We start from the raw sequence: 21241 nt of genomic DNA, 5'->3' as shown, positions 1-21241 counted from the left end.
ACCCCATGGACTGTAGCCCACCAGGCTCCTCTGTCCATGGAATTCTCCAGGCAAGAATACTGGAATGGATTGCCATTCCCTTCTCCGGGGGATCTTCCTGATCCAGGGATCAAACCCAGGTCTTTTTGCTTTCTAGGCAGATTCTTTGCCATCTGAGCCACCAGGAAAACCAATTATAATAAATATCCTCTTATATATCTATTTTTATCCCATTGGTTTTGTTTCTGTATAGTCTGTGAAACCTAACACATTCCCTCATTGTAGACAAATGAAAGCCCGCCTGAAATTGAAGCCTTTATCATTTTCTATAAGCTTTAAGTTCTGCTCCTTTGAGACTACTTCTCTTTAGAAGATCAGGACTGGTATTTTTCTATCTCTTTTTTTTTAACTCATCTTCATCCTTGTCATGATATCTCTGCCTCTTGAACCCTTCTTCCCCCCTCTCTTTTTTTTTTCCTTTCTCCTAAAGTCTCCATTTATATCCCCTAATCCTTCTTAAATCCTCTCAGTCAGGTTGGCTTTTAACTTTTGTTGATACGCTAATTCTAAGATTCATCATAGCCTGTGTAAATATTAGAATTATTTTTGTATTTATTTGGAGTGCAACAAATTGTGTATATTTCATTTTTGTAACTGATAAGAACTCAATAGATATTTGTTGAACTTTAAGAGATTAGGGAGCTTTCCATGTGCTAGATCCCTAACTGAAATCTCTTATAAAAGAGGTAAGTCTCAAGTACAAGTTTATAAATATCTTGTATTGAACCTTCAGGGAGTGACCTCATTTAGAAATAGTAAGATCTGACTTGCCTTTTGAAACAATCTTTACAATTCAGTGAATATTAGGTAATCCTTAAACTCTTTATGGTAGTTTGGCAAAGAATGTTTATATGATAATATCAGAGAATTCTTATGATTTACTGGGGTGTTTAGAACACAAATAGACAATTTGCAGGACAGTGAGGAATAGCCAATAAACTTCTGACTATGTAGCATATCTAAATGTACCTCTGCTTTTACCTGAGGAATCTTTCTGACTAACTGTCCATGGGGCCAACTTCTTTTTTCTTTAATTAAGCTTTTTATTTTGTATTGGAGTATAGCCGATTAACATGTTGTGATAGTTTCAGGTGGATAGCAGAGGGATTCATCCATACATGTACATGTATCCATTCTCCCCCAGACTCCATGCGGCCAACTTCTGACCAGGTGCTTGCTAGGTTAAATATAGTGGTCTTGCATGTTGACTGGGCTTCCATGGTGGCTCAGCTGGTAAAGAATCAGCTTGCAATGTGAGAGACCTGAGTTTGATCCCTGGGTTGGTAAGATCCCCTGGAGAAGGAAACGGCTACCCACTCCAGTATTCTGGCCTGAGAATTCCACGGACTGTGTAGTCCATGGGGTTGCAAAGAGTCGGACATGACTGAGTGACTTTCACTTTCACTTTTGTTTGTTGACTGAGTTTAATATACTTGATTCTCATATGTGATTTTGTTTATATTGGGGCCAGCCAGCATGTTTCTTTTGTAAGGAGAAGGGTACTATCATTATGTATTCCATCTTTTAAAATTATAACAAGCTTTCTTTTCTTCCTCTCTTATTCTCTCCCTCCTTCCCTCTCTCGCTTTCTTTCTACAAATGAGGCTAAGTTACTTTGTGTGAGTTAATATAGCTTAGTATTGTGTAACTGTGCTACATACATTGTGTTGCCTTCTCATACGAGGTCATTTCTCTGAACTTACAATGGAAATGGGGTTTATACAGATTTGTCTTACATGTGACTTTTTGGATATAAATCTAACTTTTAAGTCTCTTTGGATCACCTCTTGAATTAAATGACTATTTTTGTCTTCGAATATATATTGGTGCAATGAAAGGGATAGGAGATTATAATTTTGCTTTCATACTAAATGGAATTTAATTTTGTCATTGGGTATGCAGTAGATACTAAACCTTTTAAAGCTATTTTTAAATTAAATTTCCTAAAGTCACATTTCAGATTTTTGTGTTTCAGCAGTGTTAACTAATGGGAAGTATTTTGGTTGTATTATTTTAAGGTAAAAATATCTTAATGGAAGTTTTAAATGAGCTTTCTTAAGATGAAACTAGGACATTAAGTCTTAGTTTCTGGAATTTGAGTTTTAAAAAATCACCATGAAATATCAACTAGGGTAGGTGATTATAGGTAAGAATCGAATTATCATTTGGTACTGTGATCTTCAAGTTTAGAACGATGAAAGATTTTACTTTTAAAACTAAATACCTATAAAACAAAAAACGTTTCATGTAGCTCATGGTTTGACAGGTTTATGAAAGGCTTGAAAGATAAATTTGTCATAGGTAAAATACTGCATTATCCATAGGATTTATGTAACTAAGTAAATGAAAGTGAAAAAACCTGGTGAGGTGGGAGAAATGACTCAGTTCCTCACTTTGCACTCTCCACATCTTATTTCCTCTCATTTAAAATTTTGCATGAATATTACAGCTTCAAATATAATCATAACATTAATTCAGAGGTCTGATATATTAAAGGATAAGCTTTTATTTTATAATACTCCATTTTTACCATATTGGAACTTTCTGGAACACTCTTCTTCTAGGACAGTTTAGGAGTGGTCGTGTTGTTGTTGCTTAGTTGTGGCCGACTCTTTGCAACCCCTTGGACTGCAGCACGCCAGGCTTCCCTGTCCTTCACATCTCCCAGATCTTGCTCAAACTAATGTCTGTTGAGTCAGTGACACCATCCAACCATCTCATCCTCTGTCATTCCCTTCTCCTCCTGCTTTCAATCTTTCCCAGCATCAGGGTCTTTTCTAATGAGTCAGGTAAGTCTAATGAGTCTTTTCATCAGGTGGTGAAAGTATTGGAGCTTCAGCTTCAGCATCAGTTCTTCCAATTAATATTTAGGACTGATTTCCTTTAGGATTGACTGGTTTGATCTCCTTGCAGTCCAAGGGACTCTCAAGAGTCTTCTCCAACACCACAGTTCTAAAGCATCAATTCTTCAGCATTAAACTTTCTTTATAGTCCAACTCTCACATCGATACATGACTACTGGACAAACCAAAGCCTTGACTAGACTGACCTTTGTCGGCAAAGTAATGTCTCTGCTTTTTAAATATGTTGTTAAGGTTTGTCATAGCTTTCCTTCCAAGGAGCAAATGTCTTTTAATTTCATGGCTACAGTCACAACCTGCAGTAATTTTGAAGCCCAAGAAAATAGTCCGTCGGTGTTTCCATTGTTTCCTCATCTATTTGCCATGAAGTGATGGGACTGGAGGACATGATCTTAGTTTTTTGAATGTTGAGTTTTAAGCCAACTTTTTCACTCTCCTCTTTCACCTTCATCAAGAGGTCTTTAGTTCTTTGCTTTCTGCCATCAGGGTGGTGTTATCTATATATCTGAAGTTATTGATATTTTTCTCAGCAGTCTTGATTCCAGCTTGTGCTTCATCCAGCCCAGCATTTCTCATGATGTACTCTGCATAGAAGTTAAATGAGCAGGGTGACAATATACAGCCTTGATGTACTCCTTTCCCAATTTGGAACCAGTCTGTTGTTCCATGTCAGGTTTATAGAGCTGGGTAAGTCACACCACACAACTAGTTTCTTAAGGTTTATGTCTTATTCATTGTTTGTGTCCTTCACTGTCTAGCTTGATAATATAGTCAGGCTTAGTGAAGGTCATAGAACTATGTCTGTTTTCATTTATTATACTGTACCTGGTGTTAGGTTTCTAGAAAGGCTAAAATGTTTTCTTTTTGTCTTTTTACTTTTATTCTGATACATTTTCCAGTTAGCATTTATATCTAGCTTAGTATGATTGGAACATGTATTATTATTCTTAACAATAAGAGCATAACCTGAATAGGGAAGTTGGTCCAGAGTCAACATTCAAAAAGTATAATTCCAGTGACCTCAGATCCACTAAAGTGAGCTAGAAACTAAAAATTCTTGCAAGGTAGAGCAAGAATAAAGGAAAAGAGGCATGCAGGGACTCAGCAGGAAAAGGATGATTTAAGTGGAGTGGAGGGAAGTTAAACCACAGACAGAGCAATTGATACCTGCATGCTTCGTCAGGTTTCCCCTATAATGTAAAAATTGTGGGCAGAGCATTTTGCAGCTGATTGAGTTATCACTGTTTGCTGCTGCTGCTAAGTCACTTCAGTTGTGTCCAACTCTGTGCAATCCCATAGATGGCAGCCCACCAGACTCCTCTGTCCCTGGGATTCTCCAGGCAAAAATACTGGAGTGAGTTGCCATTTCCTTCTCCATATCACTGTTTAAACGGTGATAATTAAAATTTATAATTAAAAGTTAACTTTATCAAAGTTAAACATCTTTGGGAAAATGTATTTTAGGTTAAAGATTATTTTGAGAATTCTGGTTGAGGCAGAGAAATGTCACTTTCCTTTAGACAATTGTTCTTGGACCTTTCATTTAATAGGGAGACATTAGCAGAAGAGGATTGAATTTCTTCTTAAATGACCATCCCTATGACTTGTTAGCCATGATATGATTTCTTCCTTCCTCCCTATTTTTTACTTCTGATAAGTCAAATTTATTCTTTTTTCATGAAATATTTAAGGTAAATTATGTGTTAATTATGCTTAATTATCCTTTTTTGAGAGACCTCTTGCTTTTGTTCTAATGTTCAGAATCAGTATAAAAACACTGAAATCATAATTGCATTTTAATTTGAGAACTTTATCTTGAATAACTCCATATAAGAACTTATTCTTTTAAAATATAGAAGAATCCAGATGTGCAGTTTTTCTCATTTTATCTGCTAGTTGTCAGTTTCCACAGCTGCATAGTCGAACATTTATAGAAATTATAGGTTTGTTTGGGTTAAAACGAATATGTTCAGCACCTAACCCATATTTTTCATACATAGTCAGCTCTTAGTGATTAGTGATTGTTATTGATTTCAGTTTCTAGGGCACCATTTCTTAGGGTGCAGTGAATTAATTCTGAATTCTACCGTCCCATGTTTGTAATTTGTTTAGACTGACTTAATCATTGTGGAGAATAAAGCATATTGGTGGGGTGGAGCTTTTTTTGTGTGTGTGTGAGTCCTTTTTAGAGTTACTGGATGTACTGGAATGTGAAGGATTAAGCTCTGTGGCATGTTCTATATGGTCATGCATAGTGACCAAACTGATTTGGAATGTTGTTTTGTTGCTAACTTTGAAATGTGTTATTTTCTGAACAGAGAATGTTGATCTGAACAAATTGCTTATTATCCTTTATAAATATCTAGAATGAGATGAATTGTCAATCAGTGTAAATCTTATCTGACTCAATACTTTCTTTCATAAACACAGGGAGGAGGCAATCCCAGGGTAACCTTTCGGGAATAAAAGACAGGCAGTTCAGTTCAGTCGCTCAGTTGTGTCCGACTCTTTGCGACCCCGTGAATCGCAGCACGCCAGGCCTCCCTGTCCATCACCAACTCCCGGAGTTCACTCAAACTCACATCCGTCGAGTCAGTGATGCCATCCAGCCATCTCATCCTCTATCGTCCCCTTTTCCTCCTGCCCCCAATCCCTCCCAGCATCAGAGTCTTTTTCCAATGAGTCAACTCTTCACATGAGGTGGCCAAAGTACTGGAGTTTCAGCTTTAGCATCATTCCTTCCAAAGAAATCCCAGGGCTGATCTCCTTCAGAATGGATTAGTTGGATCTCCTTGCAGTCCAAGGAACTCTCAAGAGTCTTCTCCAACACCACAGGTCAAAAGCATCAATTCTTCGGCGCTCAGCTGTCTTCACCGTCCAACTCTCACATCCATACATGACCACTGGACAAACCATAGCCTTGACTAGATGGACCTTTGTTGGCAAAGTAATGTCTCTGCTTTTGAATAGGCTATCTAGGTTGGTCATAACTTTTCTTCTAAGGAGTAAGCATCTTTTAATTTCATGGCTGCAGTTACCATCTGCAGTGATTTTGGAGCCCCCAAAAATAAAGTCTGACGCTGTTTCCACTGTTTTCCCATCTATTTCCCATGAAGTGATGGGACCAGATGCCATGATCTTTGTCTTCTGAATGTTGAGCTTTAAGCCAGGTTTTTCACTTTCCACTTTCACACACACAAGACAGGCATTGCTGTGCAATTCAGAGGGTATGTGGTAGCACCCAGCTTTGGAGCCTGTCACAGTAGGAAGTCATGTTTCAGAGACCTACAGCAAAAAATCATATTTATTAATCATGTTTATGAAGCTTTAATATGTCACTTAACTGGCTCTTCTGTCAACAGCTAGCCAGTTCCTCACAGAGAGGCAAAAAGCCGTTCATGTAGTTGTAGATTGTAGCTCCAGTTACTCCCTGGCAGTGGAGGCTGTGAGCACCACTTCCTTGGCAAAGTCTTTCCTGTCCCGTCCTGCATTTAAATTGATGAGTGACTCCCTTGTACCCAATTGTTGCTTGAACATATTTAAGTAACTTCTCTCAAAGCATCTAAAAAGGGTTGTCCCATGTATCTCTCTTCCAACTGGCCTGTAAGCTCCTGGTTGGCTGTGGTAGCATCTGTGTTAGTGTTACTTAGAGCAGATTCTGGGAGCTCGGGGTGGATCCATGGTCTGTGTTAAGTGTCCATCCCGCTGTGGCTTGTGGAGATTCCTCAACATTAACTGGTCCACTTATATTGTTCCAGGTGCTCTCTAGTTCTTCAGTGAAAAACCTCTACAGAGGCTCATTCTACCCTGAATCCTGTACTCCCAATTCTTATTTCTTTCTCTGCTGCCAATGCAAATTCTCGATTTCCTTTATTTCTTTCAAGGAGCAATTCAAGTTTTTTTTTCCATGAAGGTTTTTAAAGGTATGTTTAATTTTAGTAGTAATTAAAATTCAGAAATCCAAGAATAAGTGAGAAGTGTTAACTAGAACTGCAAACTTAGAATTGGCCTGTTAAAATACATTATACTTTTTTTTTTTTAAATATCCCCAAAGCAGCATTTTTATTTACCCACTGAATTCCAAAACATTGAATTTAGGAGTCTGGCATTTCGTAATCACCCATCTTGATTGACATGGGCTGACACGCATGGCGCTGTCAGGATACACAAGGATGATAGCCAAAGAGTTACAAAAAATAAACCCATGATTCTTAAACAGTTGCGAAAAAAAAAAATTATACTTTTAAGTAACAAAAACATATTTGTAAATACTTTGCTCTTAAAAAATCAGAAGTTATGTTAATTTTAGTAAAATTCTAAATTTTTTTCAAATTTAATTCAGAACCTTGAAGAAATGGGAATTTGGACTAAAGCTTATGGAAAGAAATCAAGAGGTGTGTTAAATTTTCAGGTTGTCATGAAAAAGGTGTCTTATTGCATCATATGTCATTTTATAACATTTTAAAAGGGATAAAGATTGATTTTATTGTCCTTATTTGTAAAAGGATTTATTGGGCTTTAAAATTGGAAGTCATACATAGACTCCTTTTTCATCTTTCACCCACTTAAAATAAGCCATCATAGTTTATTGAAAGTTAATGTGTATAGGAAAACTCTACAATGTCATTGACTTTTTTTTTTTTTTTGAGAAAACTGTTCCCTCTTAGACAGAAGCAGAGGAGACTGTTTGAGCCTAGAACTGTTAGACATTAGAATGCTAGAAATCGTGGTTGAGTTATAAAAGTTCTACATTTTCAAGTACTCTGTTGTTATTTTTCTTCTATACTGGGGCCATTGCTTATTTCTTTGTTCATTAATAGTGTCATTAAGGATGCAGGGAAAAAAACGTATTATTGAAACTAAAAGTTAGTAATTTGATTTGATTCTGAGTTTTAGAGTAATTTTATTGTGAATTGTTTCTAATACCTTTATGAACAAAATAGCATGAATATTAATAGTAGTTTTGTGATATGTATATTATCTATTACACACACATATACTGCTACATAATATATATATATATTTTAACAGTTTTATGCTTGTGAGTTTGTAAATAATATACAATAGCATTGATTTTACATTTAATAGAATGTGGAAAACATACATTTAAAGGACAGAAACTTTTATGTTTATGCTTATTTTGCATATTATTAGTTGAACTTAATCTTTATTTAGTACTTTATTATTTTTATGAAAGCTGGCTTGCTAGGTGCTGTGGGAGATATAAAATGAATTTCTTGCTCTTTAGGGACTCATAATCTCGGTGCTTTCAGAAGCACAGAATTTTAGAACATGAAGAGATGTGAGAGATTCTCCTCTTGTGGGTGGCCAGTTGTGTGTGTTTAAATAGCAATCCTTTGATTCTTGCCCACTTGTGTCTCTGCACCCTGCTCCCCATTCTCCCAGACAAGTACTGATGCTATTTTCTATACAGGGTTGAAAGGAATTCTTCTGCTCTGTTTGGTAAGCAGGAGTAGTTACAGGCCATTTTTTGGTTTGTTTTGTTTGCAGGCCAATTTCTTAGTTCAGTATTTAAAACTATGAAGTCAAGATTATCATTTTAGTGGGTAGTGACTGGGTGGGAGGCTATTAAAGTGTATTGCAAATGTATCAAATGTATCCTGTGGGTATATTTATATTGGCATGTTATATAAAATGTATTAAAAGTTCATTTATGCAAAATTCTTTTTTTTTTCTTTTTTCAACTGCAGTGAGAGAGTTTAGAAAACATGTGTCTAGTCTGTCTGTTTCTTCCTTGCTTTAAACTTAGGGAACAGCCATTGATCCTTTTATCACTGCTGCTGCTGCTGCTGCTGCTAAGTTGCTTCAGTCGTATCCGACTCTGTGTGACCCCGTAGACAACAGCCCACGAGGCTCCTCTGTCCCTGGGATTGTCCAGGCAAGAATGCTGGAGTGGGTTGCCATTTCCTTCTCCTTTTATCGCTAGATATATTACTTAATTCTTTTTGCTATGCTCTTTTGTTATCATGACCTGTCTCCAAGATACAGTGTTTTCTACATAGTTAGAAATATGTACAGGTGACATTTTCCCACAGTACTAAAGATGTGCAGTGAGGTAGTATTTTCATTACACTTGCATGCCTCTGGGTAGAAATAAACACTTTGGTGGATCTAACTGTTAAGCTGCAAGTATTGTTTATGATGTGCCTAGCTTGGTACCAAGATGTGATTTAAGCACCAAGAGAATTTGGATTATTTAATACTAGTACATAATAAAACTACTTATCAAATATTCATGTGGGCACATACAGAGGCATAATTGTATTCTTGTAATGCACAATATAAATACTAATATTGTCTTGGAGAATCAGCATGGTATGCTGAAGCCATGGTTTGGAAAAAGGCATTGTAGTAGGTTTATATCTGTGGGAATTACTGGCAAGTGTAATTGAGAGATTCTAAATACTGTAGTTGTTTACTTCACTTTTGAATTTGGCTTAAATATTTTTGGTCTTATATTTTTATAATCATTGAATTATGGTAGAAGTTTATAATTGTTTTGTAGATTTTAATTTATTTCTTAAAGATTTATTTTAAAAACAATTTCCCCTTGAAGATATTTAATATTTAAATATTTATATAAAATAGAAAATCTATATAAATATTTATACATTTATATAAATATTGTATTTAATATTTAAATATAATGATAAATTTTTAAACAGAGAGATTAGTGGAATTAATGTTCATATACCCATTCTTCAGCTTCAACACTGATCAGCTCTTTGTTAATTCTATCCATTCCCTTTCCCCAATTCCCACTTACTTTGATGCAGTTCCTCTGTCATACATATCATCTGTAAATATTTTAGGATGTGTTTCTGAAAGACAAGGACTTCTTTTTCTAGTCATACAAAGTAGATTCTTAAGAATCTTTTTGAGGAATGTACTGAAGTTACGAACACTCAAATTGTGTTTAGGCTGTTAGAGTGATATAAAGGAAAAGTGAACTTCTTTAAATAGAATAAGTGCAAAAAGAGAACACTTGACAAGCAATTGTACCAAAACACAGCAGAAAAGTTACAATGAAAAAGCCAGTTAATATCTTTGAAGTACCCATGGAGAAAGGAGATAAATTGGCAGCTTTGAACACTTAGTATGTGTCTACATTCTATAGAGGTCAGTAGGAAGTAAGGCCAAGTGTATTTCATATCATTTGAGATAGAAATTCTGATTTTAGACTCTTGAGGGAAAAATCAAAGATGTATGCAAAGACTGCCAATCAGGATATTCATTGCAGTTTTATTTATAGAGTGAAGAACTGAGCCTTAAGTTCAATACCAGTGGAATGATGAAATGCATATACTATATTTATAAAATTTTACAGTATTTTGTAACCAGTAGAAACAGTAAAACTTAACACCAATTGTATAAAATGTTGAATGCATGTTAAAAGATCTGAAAAAAATTAACCCAGATATTTACATGAATTAATAGTGGCCATCTCTTGGTATTAGAATTATGAGTAACTTAATTTCTTCATTTCTTTTTTTAGAAGCATTACAGATTTTATCTATCAGCATATGGGATATGAGTTAATAAATAATAATAATAACCTTTGAGTACTTAGGTCAAGCACCATTTAAGCACTTTTCATCCACAAGTGAATTCTCATGATAGCCCTGAGAGGTTTTTATTATCTTTATTTTATAAATAAGGACATGGGCTTAGAGACATTGACTGCCTTGACAATTTGAGTCTATCATTCTAAGTTTATTCTTTATTTCTAAATGTAGTTTTATCTCTAGTAATTGCGAAGGTACTATAAAGACTTTTGTTTTTCTACTTATTACTTAAAAATATATAGTGAATATTATGGCATATTAGTAAATGGTTTTTAATTGATGGCTAACATTTCATCTAGTGACTATACCATGATTTGTTTTTGTTTTTTTTTTTTTTTTCATTGTCTGTTTTTGTCCTGTCCCTCCCCTGCAGTATTCTGCTCATAGGAATAATAATACAATGATACCTTTGTGAATAAATCTGTCTGCATTTCTGATCATCTTCCTAGAAAAAGCTTTAGAAGTAGAATTATTGGGTCAAAGAGCATAGACATTTTAAAGGCTTTTGATCCAGTTTATGAGGCTGCAGATAACAGATGATCATTCTTCCTTAAATTTGGAGAAATTATTTTGGTGCTATAAATTTCGCAGAAATAGGTCAGCCAAACATCAGTGGGGGTTTGTGCTTTCATAGTTGCTCTTATAAAAGCAAGACCTCTCTTAAGTTTACAGACTATAAACAGAGAAAAAGAGAAAAGACACACTTTGGAGATGAAATTGTGGCCATTTACTTGCTCTGTGATCTTGCCTAGCTACTTCTTCATTTTTCTGAATAACTTAAAATTTGGATTAGTCTTGAGACCTCTTTACTATCAGTTGCTTCATATAACATATAAAATATATACATCATATTTTCATAATTTTCTTTAATGTTTGGTATTTTAGGACCTTAGGATCATAATTAGGTAGAGTAATTTCCAATGTATAATTTTAAAAAATTATAGGTATAAAATGGTCTTCCCTGGTGGCTCAGAGGTTAAAGAATCTGCCTGCAATGTGGGAGACCTGGGTTCAATCCCTGGGTCGGGAAAATCCCCTGGAGAAGGAAATGGCAACCCACTCCAGTATTCTTGCCTAGAGAATCCCATGGACGGAAGAGCCTGGTGGGCTACAGTCCATGGGGTCGCAAATAGTCAGACACGACTGAGAGACTTCACTCACTCACTCATAGGTATAAAAAGCATAAGACATTGCTTAGAGATGGTAATAACCTTAGTTTTAGGTGTCGTATTTTTAAATAAAAAGCTTTTTACTAGTGGATCACTCTCTTTTTGTGAAAAGCAAGAATAAAAATTTGGGGGTCATTGATGATTTCTGTTAAGGTTAAAGCTTTATTGTGGTTTCTCTTGAGCATAAATATCTTCATGCAAGGACTGTAGGTGACTTCTGTGGAGAGTTCAGCTGAAGAGTTGAGCCAGGGGGAGTGGGAATTTTAACTCAAGAAGGTCCAGAGAATAAATAATGAAATCAGAAGGTTTATTTATGAAGTTGCTGAAGAGGTTAGGATTAGTTTTCTCCTGGAAAAACTAAGATTGATAAAGGATACTCTCTGTCAGTAGTCTAGAAATTTGTTTGAGGTACAAATAGAATAAATAGAACACATTCTATTGAAATTTGAAGGCTTTAAGCATTTTAATGGGTAAGAAAAAGCACAGTCGGTTCTCTATCTCTATATCTTCCACATCTACAGATTCAACCAACCTTGGATTAAAATTATTCAGAAAAAAATTCCAGAAAGTTCCAAAAGGTAAAACTTGAGTTTACTGCTCACCAAAAAATTAGCATTTTATTTATAATTATTTACATAGCATTTACCTTGTATTAGGTATTGTATAATCTAGAGAGGGTTTAAAGCATAAAGGAGGATTTGCATGGGTTATTTATACATACTGTAAACTTCTATATAAAGGACTTGAGCATCTGATTCTTTTGGTTTCCACAAGGAGTCCTGGAACCATTACCTCCTGGATATAGAAGGATGACTATATTACTTCTTAATACTACAAATAGTAAAATTATGACACTATCAACTATAAATGGCAGACAGAAAGTAAGCATAAGGAGGGTTTTTATCAGGAATTCTTAATCCATAATTAGTAATTGGATTATAGAGGTTCATAACCCTGCAAGATTAGCTGTGTTTACATTTTGGAAGGAGAGGCCTCCAACACTTTTTTCAGACTCTCAAAGGAAGGATTACAAAAATTTCAAGCTCCTACTGGAAGGTAAGCCCTGTGAGCCTAGGGATTTTTGTCCGTTCTGTTCACTCCTCTGTCCCTGATTCTTAGCACATAGTTCTGCTCAATATTTGTTAAAGGTATGATTTTTATAAATTCATATGTGGCATACATAGTTACAGCAATGGATTTTTAGAAATTAGGGATGGGAGAAAATTCCAGATTTAGTGAGGTGATGTCTTACTGGGCTGTTTCTACATTTGTCCAAAACTTTTCTTCTTATTTAAGTCTAGATGAGTAGGTAGGGCACTTATATGATAGTTTTGTGGTCTAGTTCTTTTTTTTTTTTTCTCCTGTGCCAACAGAAATGCTATTGAATGGGTTAAAAATACTATAGAAATGTAATGCTGTAGAAATGTAAAAGGAAAATTATTCTAAACAATACATATTCATTCACCAGTTTACTAGAAAATGTACTTTGGGGCTGTGTCTGTATGATTCAGTGAATGCAACTGTTACAGAAAGCTTCCCTTTGAATTTGTGAATGGAAAATTTTCCTAATTGTTTTCATTAAGACAAGTAGTATGATTATAACTGCTATTTTTGCTAAAAATGTAAAATCAACAAAATATAGAAAAATTTACCTGCAGAGAACATTGCTTTATCAGCAAGAGATTTAGATTTTTGCAGCGAGCCCAATTATTCTAGCTCAGTGCCATTATACAGCACTTTTAGCAGGTGATATTGTGTACTCCATGATTGCATTAGTCAGCATCGTAAGTTTCCATACTTCTCGAAAGTTGAAATTTGGTAGAAGGTTAAAAAGAATGGCAGAAGATTAAAATGCAGGTTTGTTTTAGATATTGTAAAAATTAAAACATTTATAAAGTAAGACAAAAAATGAATTTCTAAAAATTAGTGCAGTGGAGTCAGTGTTGATTTATGAATCATTAATTTTCTTTCTTAATTAAAGGGATGACTATAAATTCTTTATTTTAATAAATTTTGTCAGTCAGACAACGGATAATTTGAGTAATTATTTGCTGCCTACACTTGAGTATTTGTGCATAGATTTTTCACATCTTCCATAATCTTTGGCAGATTAAAAAAAGTATTTCATTTTCCATTTTACATACTTATTTTGCCATTATAGATAGGAGCTATGATTATTCTAATTTATTTGAAAATTATTGCATCATTTTGGTCTTTTGCATCATTTAAAGAGGTCTTCCAATATTCACAGAATAATTTTAATAGAAAGACAGTTTTCCATTATAGATTTCATACCTTACATTGTGGTTTCTTTCTTTAGTTGAAATATTGAATCTTTAGGTCATCACACTTTCCAGTATTCAAGTGTAAGTACAAAATATATATTAAAGTGAAATTTAGAATTTCAAGTTGGAATCTATGAAATAATTTAGCTTAGTCTTTTGACTCAGTGGTATAACCCTTTCTATAGCATTTTGAACTGTGGTGTTGGAGAAGACTCTTAAGAGTCCCTTGGACTGCAAGGAGATCCAACCAGTCCATTCTGAAGGAGATCAGTCCTGGGATTTCTTTGGAAGGAATGATGCTAAAGCTGAAACTCCAGTACTTTGGCCACCTCATGTGAAGAGTTGACTCATTGGAAAAGACTCTGATGCTGGGAGGGATTGGGGGCAGGAGGAAAAGGGGAGACGATAGAGGATGAGATGGCTGGATGGCATCACTGACTCAATGGATGTGAGTCTGAGTGAACTCCGGGAGTTGGTGATGGACAGGGAGGCCTGGAGTGCTGCGATTCATGGGGTCGCAAAGAGTCGGACACGACTGAGCGACTGAACTGAATTTAACTGAACAATCTTTACCTAAAAACTCAGCAGGAACTCCAGTTCTTCACGAAGAAGCTTTTAAATGAATTATATAATAATTAAGTTATTCTTTTTATTATATTGAGCTCAAATCTACCTTGTGCTTAGAACCATAGCTTCTTGTTCTCCTTTTCAGATTATGAAGTATTCCAAGCCTGTAAATATTGAGAGTACTTACATTGAACATCACTGAAACTCATTTTTTCTTAATTTCTACTCTATTTGTTCAAGATTATAATTTTCTGTATCAATGTATATCAGAGATTTTTATGTCAGATGTTTTACTGCAGTTAGGGTACATTAGATTTGTGGCCTTTCTTTTCTTCATTATTCTTATAATCCTTTTCAGAAAGGAAATGAGGTTAATATGTTACCTGAGCACCTATTCAACTTTCTCTCTTACTTTCTAGACTAAAGTGAAGCAGAGTTGTCCCTGAAGGACCTCATTTGATCTGAGAATCCTTCCAAGCACCAGAGCTGGGCCACTGTTCTCTTTATTATACATGGAAGGTCCTAGATCATTAGTCTTATTGCTGATTTAAAGCCTTGAATCTTTAAAGCTTGTGCTATTTGACTAATTTACAGTCTTCTTTTCAGTGTTGTCAAATGCCATCTGACCCCCTTAAGTCACTCTTGTTAAATACGAGCTTATTATTTTAAAATAAGAAACAACAGGATCGGTCATGTGTGTACCACGACCGCAGTTACCTGACCTCTCTGACCTTGACCATCTCAAAAGTAGTAGTATAGAAGTAGTAATAAAATTTATTCTTTTCAGGACTTCCCCAGTGGTGAAGACTCTGCCTTCCAGTGCAGGGGGTGTGGTTTAAATCCCTGGTCAGGAAACTAAGGACACACGTGCTGTGGAATGTGAACCACCCCCCAAAAAACTACTCTTCTTATATATAAACTATTCTCCAAATTAATCAAGTAAAATGAAAATAAAAGTTCCATTTTAGGTAGTCTATATGCAGAGAAGATAAAAGTACAATTGATCTGCGCCCCCCCATACCGCCGCAAAAAAAACCCATTACCACCAACAAAAAAACTCCAAACTACCCCTGAACAAAACAAAAATAGTATAAATTTCATTAAATACAGACCAGTGCATGACTGCTCTGCTCACTCTAGGCAAGAAATGATATGCTGTTTGTCACATAAGCTTTATTTGCTTTGAGGGAGAAATGATTCCATGAACCTAAAATAAAGTATCAAAAGTTATGGTGGGATTGTAGATACCATGTTGTTAGTTCAGTTCAGTTCAGTTGCTCAGTCGTGTCTGACTCTTTGCGACCCCATGAATCGCAGCACGCCAGGCCTCCCTGTCCATCACCAACTCCCGGAGTTCACTCAGACTCACGTCCATCAAGTCAGTGTTGTTAGTAGATGCAGAAATATTTGGTGGGGCAGTTAAAAATTCCATAAGTCTGAATGATAATTGATTATGAATGAGTACATCTATATTAAAGTAGTATTTTCATATTTACCAGTGTTGGGGCTTCAGAGATTTGGTTTTAGTAATAATTTATTTGATTATGCATTGTGAATAAATGAAATATTTTTATATTTTTCTAACTTGGCTAAAGGAATTTCAGATTAAGAAGTTTTAAGTACACAATTAATATTTTAGGAAGTAGTTCTTTCTTTTGGGCTGGGAATTAAATTCATTAAACAGGAAAATAGTAAGAAACAGGATGTGATTTAAAATGAGGTTGATTTGTGGTTCAATGACAAATTAAAAATGTGGCCTATTTAACTTGAAAAATGCACAACCTTTCATGATAGTAAAAACATGAAATGTATATGATTGCATGTGAGGCCTTATATGTAGTTAAAGGATAACTCCTTCTGGTCATTGGTTTCATTCTTAGTAGTCATCAAATTATTACATATAAGGTATAGTAGTTCATAATCCAGGACCTGCTCAGAGTTATTATAGTTGGACTTTGAAAAATGTGCACCATAAACAGTGTCTGCAGATGGGATAATATTAGGCCTAGTGGATATATGAACTATTTTGCAAATCTGATTATTTTGGTGAATAAAATGAAAATGGATTTAATTTATTATTGAACAGTTAGGGTATTGATGTATTTGCTCAATTTTTGGCTTGTAAAAGCTTTGTTTGTCGCTGCAAAGAGAAGAAGGGAAAGGGAAAAAAAAAAAACAGCTGTAGATTAAAAGGGATTTAGGAGAAATGGTAACAATTGCCTGTATGGATTTTGTTTAGCTTTGAATTAGACACTTATGAGACAGTTGGAGAAATATGAGCAGTGATTGGTAGTTGATGTAATAAAGAAATTATTGTGAATTAATGGTAGGTATTACAATGATATTGCCTTATGTTTATAAAGCAAATCTTTGTCTTAGAAAGAGACATACAGAATGGTCTACAGATAAAGTGGTATAATGCCTAGAATTTGCTTCAGAATGACTCAGAGTGGTGGGATAGAGGTTAAGGGGTAGGTGAAGATGTAAATGCAATAGGATTTGCCATGAGTTGATAAGGGTGGGTTCATCATAATAGTCTCAATAATTTCGTATTAGTTTGAAAATTGTCATAATAAAAACTTAGAAAAAACATAACACTAATTGAAAGAGGATAACTGTAGCACCTAGTGACCCTGCAATATAATATATTCATAAGTAAGGGTGGATGTGGGTCACACACAGATGTACTTATTATAAACATGTCTAATGTATCAATCTCATATTTTGTTTTTCTTCAGAGCTGAAGCCATTTATTTAATCTTGGATGATTAACACCTAAATGCTTAATTCTCAAAACTGCTCAAGAGTCCCACAGCCAGGATTAGATGATCCAGCTTACCACCAAGAAATTATTGTCTTGAATTCCACGGTAAGATTATAATAAATATTCTAAAGGCGAAATAGTGACTTACAGGTCTCAAAAGATTTTTAAATGCTGTCTTTGAGTGACTAGCCCTGTTAGTTATAATTTATAATTTATAACTGTTACAATTTCTTAATTCTTTAACCGTTATAGCAAGAGTTCAAAGTTTTGATAATCAACCAAAGATCTTAGAAATAGCTTTATGGCATTTCGCTGTCGTAGATTCAGCTAGTAATGGATATTGCAGGCTCATGCTTTATCCCTCGCTGTTATGTCTTAGGGACGGTCCTCCAAAAGCTGACACTGAAAAGGAGTTTGGCTCCTAGATGTTTATTAGGAATCCACACCTGCAAAGAAAGGACGTTATTGGACAGAAGAAATTGAACATATTGCAGGCTCAACAAAGCCTTGGCCAAGCCAAACAGGGAGTCTTGTAGTTGTGAGAGTTAAGCTTCCTGGGGATGAAGATAAATCCTTAGTGCATTCGCATCATGCACAGGCTATTAAAGAAGCTACTCAGCAAACATTTGTTGAAAGAAGGAAGTCTGAGAAAAATCTGTGGTCTCTCCTATATCACCTAATCCTTGCCCTTTCTTTTTCCAACTGAAAGTGTAGTTTAGAACAGTGAGGTTAACAGTGACATGCGTGGTTGTCTTGTATATCGTGAACAAACATGAAGGTAACTTGCCCTCATAATCAGCATGTGTTTGTTGCACACTACTGTATTCCTGGGCTCCACAGATAAGGAAGACCTACAAAGGGACCTGAGAAAAACAACGCACGTAAGTTTCAATGTGCTGGCTTCTCTCGTAGCTCAGTTGGTAAAGAATCGGCCTGCAGTGTAGGAGATCCTGGTTCGATTCCTGGGTCGGAAAGATCCCCTGGAGAAGGGATAGACTACCCACTCCACTATTCTTGGGCTTCCCTTGTGGCTCAGCTGGTAAAGAATCTGCCTGCAATGTGGGAGACCTGGGTTCAATCCCTGGGTTGGGAAGATCCCCTGGAGAAGGGAAAGGGCTACCCACTTCAGTATTCTGGCCTGGAGAATTCCATGGACTATGTATAGTCCATGGGGTTGCAAAGAGCTGGACACGAGGGACTTGAACTAAGTTTTAAAGAACAAGAGACCATATCAGTAGAGAGGAAATAAACAAAAGGACAGCATGAATCTAGAGGGTGTATGTTAAGTGAAGTAAGTCGGGCAGAGGAATACAAATACCATGTGATTTCACTTATATGTGGAATCTCAAAAAAAGTAACACACATAAATCAGAAATAGCTCATAGACACAGAGAACAAACAGGCTTGCTAAAGGGGAGGGCATGGGGATATAGGTGAGATAGGTGAGGGAGATCAAGAGGTACAAATTTCTACTTATAAAATAAGTCATGGAGATGTAATGTATAGCATAGGAATATAGTCAGTAATATTGTAGTAATGCTGTGTGTGTGACAGGTGGTAACTAGACTTACCATGGTGATCATTTCATAATTATCCGTATAAAAATGTCAAATCACTATCTTGTACACCTGAAACTAATATAATATTATAAGCCAGTTGTCCTTCAGTTTAAGTTAAGTTTCTGCAGGGGTTGTTTTGGAATAAATAAAAGATAGAGATGCTAGCCTTCAGATGAGCTTTGGTGACAGTACTTTATTTTTATATATGGTCTAATATTTGGAAAGTGATCATTGTTATAAAGTAAAATTCTCTCTTCCTATTCTAATACTATATCATGTTTCAAGCTTCTATTTGAAAACAAGTATAAAAGATGACATGATAAGAAAATTTAATAGATGCTCTTTTTGCTTGATTGACTTATATAATCACTGTGTTTCATGATAACTGCTTTTGGAATAGTAATAAGTTTTGTGAAATGCTGACCTTGTGTATATCTTAGAATGCAAAATTAATAAATTGTGTACACATGCATAAAATTCTGTAAAAAAAAAAAAATATGAATGAGGTGAGATGGAAGAAACAAAAATAAAAGCCTGGGAAGATACAGGGATAACTTCTAGGTTATTAAAGGACGTGGATTATGGTTCTGACCGGTTTGTTTTTGCAGTGTGTTGGCAATAGGATGATCACATAATTTTTATCCTTCTGTGCTCCAGGGTTAAGAGAGAATCTACTTCTGAGAAGGATTTTTTTAAAGTCAGTGTTTCTTTCTAGTTGGTATAGTCTTGCTTTAGGGCAAGAAACTTGAGTCCTTTACTTGACTTCCTTGTTTTTTTTCCCTCCTTTTTACTGTAGAATTCCATGAGAGAGGATTTGCGTGAATAAATCCTCTAAATTTCCTCTGAACCTTAATAATATATTAATGCTTTATGTATAGAGGATTTTTACTTAATATTTTTTAAGTGAATGAAATAGAGAATAATTGACTTCCTTATTAATGTTAAGGATTAAAAACTCATCTATTCAGACCCTGGTGGCTCAGATAGTAAAGAATCTGCCTGCAATGCTGGAGACTTGGGTTCAATCCCTGGGTTGGGTAGATCCCCTGGAGGAGGGCATGGCAACATACTCCAGTATTCTTGCCTGGAGAATCCCCATGGACAGAGGAGCCTGGTGGGTTATACTTCATGGGGTCGCAAAGAGTCAGACATAACTGAGTGACTAAGCACATCACAATTCAGACCAGAAATTTACTTGTTTTTATATTACAGCAATTTCCTTGATATCTATGTAGACAACTTTATGCTTCATCTTTTAATATATGTAGATCATTTCTCTTCCTACTGAGTGCTGGAAGAAAAAGATTGTGTTTCACTAAATGAATCAGATTTTTTTTTCTCTTAAGTGTGTATCCTTCAAAGTTATCAATTTGACTACTTAGGGAAGTTTATGTCTTATCTGTTCCTTTTTGTTTGTTTTTGTTTCTTTCTTGGTCACTTAGTAACCCCACCAGAGGGCAGGCAAAGAAAGGGAGAAAAGAAGATATTAAAGTGCACAAAGTCTTATTTAGTACCTTTCACTGGCACATTTTATCATGCTTCTGGATTATAATAAGGCAGTAGGATCAGTTACTTTTGCTATTTTAAAATATTTAATAGGATGCTTAGTTATTTGGAAATAAATTATGTAAGGTTGATTACTGGGTTTATTGAATTAAATATTTATACTTTAAACTGTTCAATTTTATTTTCTTAGATTCATATATTTTAAATTATCAATTTTTTTTTTTAGTAATTCATCCCAAGATTTCCTTTGCTACTGTAGATAACTTATGATTTTAAGATTATAACTTATGATTGATTATAATGAAGTTTTTTTGGTGTGTGTTTAAAAGTACATTGGTACAAATTGGTAAAGAATTTGTCTGCAGTGCAGGAGATCTGGGTTTGATTACTGGGTCAGGAAGATTCCCTGGAGAAGGAAATGGCAACCCACTTCAGTATTCTTGCCTGGAGAATTCCCATGGACAGAGGAGCCTGGCAGGCTACAGTCCATGGGGTTGCAAGAGTCGGACATGACTTAGTGACTAAACCACCACCACCACAGATGTATTAGAAAAGATAAACTTTTAAATGAAACAACCACCAGAAGGTAAAGCAGAACCACAGCAGCAGAAAATAAAATAAAAGTAAAAGTACATTGGGATGTTCATAATACAGTATAGTTTTAAATTATTCCTTTTCACCTTCTATAAAACTTGATCTTCCTGCAGTCTGCTAGTGAATTTCTGGAATGATCAGAATTATCTTTTGAATTCAAGTTACTGTTTCACATTTCAGCTGTTAAGTGTGTTTAAAATAAGACACACCTCAGACCAAAGTAAATTTGTCCTAACATTATCACAGTGTAGGTTTTCAAAGTCTAAACGTTAAACTAGATGGATGCTAAGCATTTTATAGTCTCAGTATTG

At 35.2% G+C, this 21241-nt stretch overlaps 1 protein-coding gene across 2 annotated transcripts in view; it reads left to right on the top strand.

Moving 5' to 3' along the window:
• Positions 1 to 21241, top strand: part of FRYL (FRY like transcription coactivator) — a 267816-nt gene that overhangs the window by 52998 nt on the left and 193577 nt on the right. For both annotated transcript variants that reach the window (XM_019962715.2, XM_019962717.2), the window contains exon 3: positions 17246 to 17376. The gene's annotated coding sequence lies outside the window, so the exon portion shown is untranslated. The remainder of the gene's footprint in view (positions 1 to 17245; positions 17377 to 21241) is intronic.

This window comes from Bos indicus, chromosome 6, assembly GCF_029378745.1.
Source record: "Bos indicus isolate NIAB-ARS_2022 breed Sahiwal x Tharparkar chromosome 6, NIAB-ARS_B.indTharparkar_mat_pri_1.0, whole genome shotgun sequence".
NCBI lineage: Eukaryota > Metazoa > Chordata > Mammalia > Artiodactyla > Bovidae > Bos > Bos indicus.
This window is presented reverse-complemented; position numbering and strand designations above follow the sequence as displayed.